The following is a 6,000-nucleotide window of genomic DNA, read 5'->3' on the forward strand; positions in this document are numbered from 1 at the left end:
ATTAAAGACCTAAATGTAAGACCTAAAAGCATAAAACGAGAAAAAAAAAAACAGTGGGGAAACTTTGGGACATTAGATTTAGTAATGATTTCTTGGATATGACATAAAAAGCATAAGCAACAAAAGCAAAAACAGGCAACAGAATCTCCATTAGGTTTAAAAAAACTGCCATCAAAGGAAACAATGAGGCTAGAAGAAAAGACAACTTCTGGAATTGGAGGAAATATTTCTGATTTATATCTGCTGGGGGGTTAATTTTCAGAATTTATAAGAAACTTCAACTAAAAAATAAAAAAGTAACCCTATATTTTTAATGTGTAAAAGATCTGGATAGACAATTCTCTGGAGATTTACAAATGGCCAGCAAGCATATGACAAGATGCTCAGCAACTCCCCGAGAAGAGAAATGCAAAACCTCAATGAGATACAAATCGCACACTCATTATGATGGCCATTATTAAAAGAACAGAAAATATCAAGAGTTAGGATGTAGAGAAATAAGAACACTTGTGCATTGTCAGTAGGAATGTAAAATAGTACAACCAACATAGGAAACATGGAGGTTCCTCAAAAATTTAAAAGTAAACTTTTACAATATAATATGTCACTCTCACTTCTGGGTATATTTCCAAAAGAATTTGAGGCAGGATCTTGAAGAAATATTTGCCAGGAGTCAAGGAGGAGTGAGAATTAGTGAATATAGGGTTTCGGTACATGGAAAAGTTCCATTTATCTGTTGCACAACAATGTAAAGATTTAACACAAAGCTGGTTAAGATGTTATCTTAGTTTGTGCTACTGCAACAAAACACCTGAGACTAGGAAATTTATGAAGAACAAAATTTATTTTCTTGGGGCTGGGGTTGTAGCTCAGTGGTAGAACACTTGTCTAGCACGTGCAACGTACTAGGTTCGATCCTCAGCACCACGTAAAAATAAATAAAATAAAGGTATTGTGTCCTATTACAACTAAAAAAAACTTTTTTTTAAATTTATTTTCTCAACAGTTCTGGAGTCTGAGAAGTCCAAGATCAGATATAGAAGACATCTAGAGAGAATCTTCTTACTGCATATATTTATTTCAAAAATCATAACATTAAATATACCATCTACTATGATTTGAATGTTTCTTCCCCAGAATTCAGGTGCCACCAAATAGTTTAAGAAGTAGGAACTTTAAGAGGTAATTAGCTTTAAGGTCTCCTTTTTTATAAATGGATGAAGGTCCTTAAAAAAGAGGCTTCATACAGCCTTTACTAGCTTGTTCTTCCACTCTTGATTTTGCTCTTAGTCTTCAAAAGTATTTAACTATGCATAATATTCTAACTGGAAAGTTATTTCAAGCACAATGAAGATACCATTCCACTGGCTTTTTGTTTTCCTATTGAGAAGTCAATCATCTGCCTAGCTGTTGTTGCTCCTTTGAACTTAGTCTCTTTTTTCTATTCAGCCTTTTTTTTTTGCGGGGGGGTATGGGGTTTGACCCTAGGGGTGCTTACCACTGAGCCACATCCACAGTCCTTTTATTTTGAGACAGGGTCTTGCTAAGTTACTGGTGGTCTCACTAAATTGCTGAGGTTGGTTTTGAATTGCATTCCTCCTGCCTCAGCTTCCCAAGTGCCTGGGATTACAGCTACTATTAAGGTTTTCTCTTTAGAGTTTTGAAATTTCACTCTGAAGAAATTTATGTGTGGATTTCTTCTCACATCTGTTTGGGAAGTTCATCACTGGACTTCTTTAATCCCTGAATTTTGCTGTCCTGAAAGTTCTCAGCTATTGTCCCTTCAAATATCACATAATTGTCTGTCCCTTATCATTCTGGAACTCCAACATAAATCTTGTCACTCAATCTTCCAAGTATTTTTAAATCTTTTACATATTTTCCATTTCTTTCTTTGGCCTGCATTCTGGATCTTTCTTCAATCCTAGCTTTCTGTATCACTGATTCTCTCTTCAGTCTAATAGCTACTAAACTATTAAATTTACCCATTCCATTTTTAATATCAATTAATTTTGTATTACTAGTTCTGTTTTGTTCTTTTTCAGATGTTTGTTCTTTACTCATATTTTCAAGTCTTTTAATTGTTGAAATAAAACATTTTATATTTGGCATGTGATAATTCCAGTATTTCCAGTATCGTAGATTTTTGAGAGACTTACTCTTTATTGGTTTATATTTTTTTTGGACTTACTTATCTTTTATTATTTGCTGTCTATTTAATGAGTTATTTTCCTTAGAAACAGTTTTTAAGTGACATGGTTTGAGACCTAGGATGAAGTTCTTCCCAAAGGTTTTGAGATTGCCTTTGTCAATCTTCTTGGGTTACTAGCAATACTGTAAATTAAATTCTGGGCTTGAGGGTCTTCAGTCAATCTAGAATTGGGCTTACAAACAACATCAGAGTAGCTTGTTATAAATTATCACAGAAGATTCTGCCCTTTACTTCATGTCAAAGGTCAAAACAGGTGCTTTTCTTCACATTCTTGGAGGAGGAGAGGTTTTTAATTCACTGAAACATGGTGGGTATAGTTCTTTGTAATCCCAACTTTATTGATGGTCTCCTTTCAACAATAGCTAAGTTTTGCATCCTATCCCCTGAGAATTCATAACCGTGACTTAGCCTATTTGCAACCCCTCCTTCTTTGCTGAGAAACATGATGACCATCTCAATGGTTAGACAAAAATAATTCACAACAATACTGAGTCTAGATTCAATAGTCCACCTGAGAGTTCCACACTTTCTTTCCTGCTCATGAATATGCTCCAGAAGATTTTAAAAGTATTTTACCAAAGCATTTTAAGTTGCATTTTTTTCTATAGAATTTAAGTGTGGATAGTCGGACTTTCAAATTTTCTTTATATATTTCTATATTATCTTCATTTTTACAATATATATCCATAAATAATAAGGAAATTTAAAAAAAATATTTTTTCAAGTTGTAGATGAACACCATACGTTTATTTTATTTGTTTATTTTTAGGTGGTCCAGGATGGAACCCAGTGCCTCACTCATGCTAGGCAAGCACTCTACCACTCAGCCACAACCCCAACCCAAGAAATTTTAATATTACATAAAAATGCAAGGAAGTCCTCAAAACTGATGGAGACATGTCAAAAGAAACAGAAACAAACATGAACAGGATCATGCTGACCACATTGACATAATTTAAATATCAAAATTAATAATGACATCAGTGGATTTTAACTCATTGATTTTTTAATTTTTTATTTTTTTATTTTTACCAGACTGCATTTTGATTCATTGTACAACAAATGGGGTACAACTTTCTATTTCTATGGTTGTGCATGATATAGATTCATACCATTTGGGTAATCATACATGTACATAGGATAATGATGTCTGTCTCATTCCACCATCTTTCATACCCCTACCCCCTCCTCCCTCTCATTTCCCTCTACATAATCTGAAGTTCTTTCCATTCTTCTCTCACCCCCCACCGCCCCCTCCCCCACCCCCATTATGCATCATCAGCCACTTATCAGGGAAAACATTTGGCCTTTGGTTTTTTGGGATTGGCTTATTTCACTTAGCATGATATTCTCCAGTTCCATCCATTTATCTGCAAATGCCATAATGTTATTCTTCTTCATGGCTGAATAATATTCCGTTTGTATATATAGACCACAGTTTCTTTATCCATTCATCTGTTGAAAGGGCTCTAGGTTGGTTCCACAATCTAGCTATTGTGAATTGAGCTGCTATAAACATTGATGTGGCTGCATTACTGTAGTATGCTAATTTTAAGTCCTTTGGGTATAAACTGAGGAGTGGGATAACTGGGGCAAAAGGTGGGTCCATTCCAAGTTTTCTGAGGAATCTCCATACTGCTTTCAAGAGTGGCTGCACTAATTTTCAACTCCACCATCAATGTAAAAGTGTGCCTTTTTCCCCACATCCACACCAACATCTATTATTGTTGTGTTCTTGATAATAACCATACTAATTGGAGTAAGATGAAACAAAGAATCCATGAGGGAATTCACTGGGGCTGGGGCTCAGTGGTAGAGCACTTGCCTAGCATGTGTGAGACACTGGGTTTGATCCTCAGCACCACATTGAAATAAAATTATTGTGTCCATCTGTGACTTCAAAAAAATTTAAAAAAAAATAAGAATCCATGAGTGTTTGGGCTATGGCTCAGTGGTAGAGTGCTTGCTTAGTGTGTGTGAAGCACTGGGTTCCATCCTCAGCACCACATAAAAACAAATAGAATTAAGATATTGTGTCCATTTTACAACTAAAAAAAATTTTAAAAAGAATCCATGAGCCATAAGAAACTAAAATAAAAAGCAAAATGAGGGAGATGGAAGAGTTTCCCTTATACAGAAAATGACAAACTAATAAATGTAGATGGAATAAAAGTCATATAAAATCATTGTCTTAAGCCAGGCATGGTGTGTGTGCCTGTGGTCCAGCTGCTTGGGAGGCTGAGGTAGGAGGATCTCATGTGTGAAGCCAGCCTGGACAAAACAGCAAGACCCCCATCTCAAACGGTGGCTGCTTCAACAGCACATATACTAATATTGGAAAAATACAGGGAAGATTAGCAAGGCCCCTGCGCAAGATGACACACACATTTGTGAAGCAGTCCATGTTTTCAAATAAATAAAAATAAAAAACAAACATATAAATAAATAAAATCATTGTTTTATAATCACCACTGTGATAACTGATTCAGGCAAGAATCATACATGGATGCTAGACCTAATGGTGAAAACTGGGGGGAAAAGATATTTTGGAAGGCCTCAAATACCACTCCACAGTTTACGTACAAATCTTTAAAATAGAGAATCTGGCAGACACCATCTTAACCAAAAGATTGAACTCGGTATTATTACTCATAGGCCAAACTGTGATGGAGTACATCATATGATATGATGCACATGTGAGTATGTACCTATGTCATATTTTTGTCCCCCATTTAAAAAACATTTACCTGAACTTAATATTGAGGAAGCAGTCAATCCCAAATCAAGGCCCATTTTGCAAAAGCAAATCAGTGACATGAATTCTTTTTTTTTGGTGCTGGGATTGAACCCAGGGCCTTGTGCTTGCAAGGCAAGCCTCTACCGACTGAGCTATCTCCCCAGCCCTGAACATGAATTCTTAAAACACATCAATGAAGCTGGATGTGATGGTGAATGCCTGTATTTCCAGTAACTCAGGAGGCTGAGGCAGGAGGTCAGCCTCAGCAACTAATTTTTTGAGAGTCTATCTCAAAAAATAAAATAAGGGCAGGGGCTATAGCTCAGTGGCAGGATGCTTACCTGGCATGTGCAAAGCACCGGGTTTGATTCTTAGCATCACATAAAAATAATGAATAAATGAAATAATTTTTAAAAATAAATAAATCAAGAACTGGAGGTGTGACTCAGTGGTAGAGTGCACTGGGTTCAATCCCCAGTACCATAAAACAAACAACCAAAAAACCCCACGTTGTCATTTAAGTCAATGACATAAATGATGGGCAAAGTAATGAGAATCCAGACAATATTGTGGCATCTGAGTTGCTAGTGTCACCAACTGTGTGCTATGTGGTTTCTCCCAGGGTCATTCAGCAAAAGGAGGTAAATGGATGGAATGAGCAGCAGTTGGAAATTGACGGGGCAATTACAACAGTAGAATAAGGAATTGAAGATGCTTGCAAAAGAGATTGAGTTGACATAGGTTGAGGAACCTGATAGGAAAAGAAATGTAGTCAGGAGAAGAGTGTTAAACTGGGCAAAAAGGGATCAATCAAGGGACTGGAAATCAAGAAATTTAACTAACAGACACATTAGGAGGATTTAAGAGATTTATGAAAATATAAGATCAAAAATAGGTAATTAGCCGAATTATAAAGAACTCAAAAACTCTACACCAAGAATACAAATAATCCAATCAACAAATGGGCTAAGGATATGAACAGACACTTCGCAGAAGATCTACAAGCAATCAACAGATATATGAAAAAATGTTCAACATCCCTAGTAATAAG

The 6,000-nt window shown here is 35.9% G+C and overlaps 1 non-coding gene across 1 annotated transcript; it reads left to right on the plus strand.

Annotated features, from left to right (window-relative positions):
• The first annotated feature begins 4,518 nt into the window (after positions 1–4,518).
• Positions 4,519–4,622, plus strand: LOC124978362 (U6 spliceosomal RNA). Its single transcript, XR_007107397.1, has one exon. It is a non-coding gene; the product is annotated as a U6 spliceosomal RNA (small nuclear RNA).
• The last annotated feature ends 1,378 nt before the right edge of the window (positions 4,623–6,000 follow it).

Source organism: Sciurus carolinensis, chromosome 2, assembly GCF_902686445.1.
Source record: "Sciurus carolinensis chromosome 2, mSciCar1.2, whole genome shotgun sequence".
Classification (NCBI taxonomy): Eukaryota; Metazoa; Chordata; class Mammalia; order Rodentia; family Sciuridae; genus Sciurus; species Sciurus carolinensis.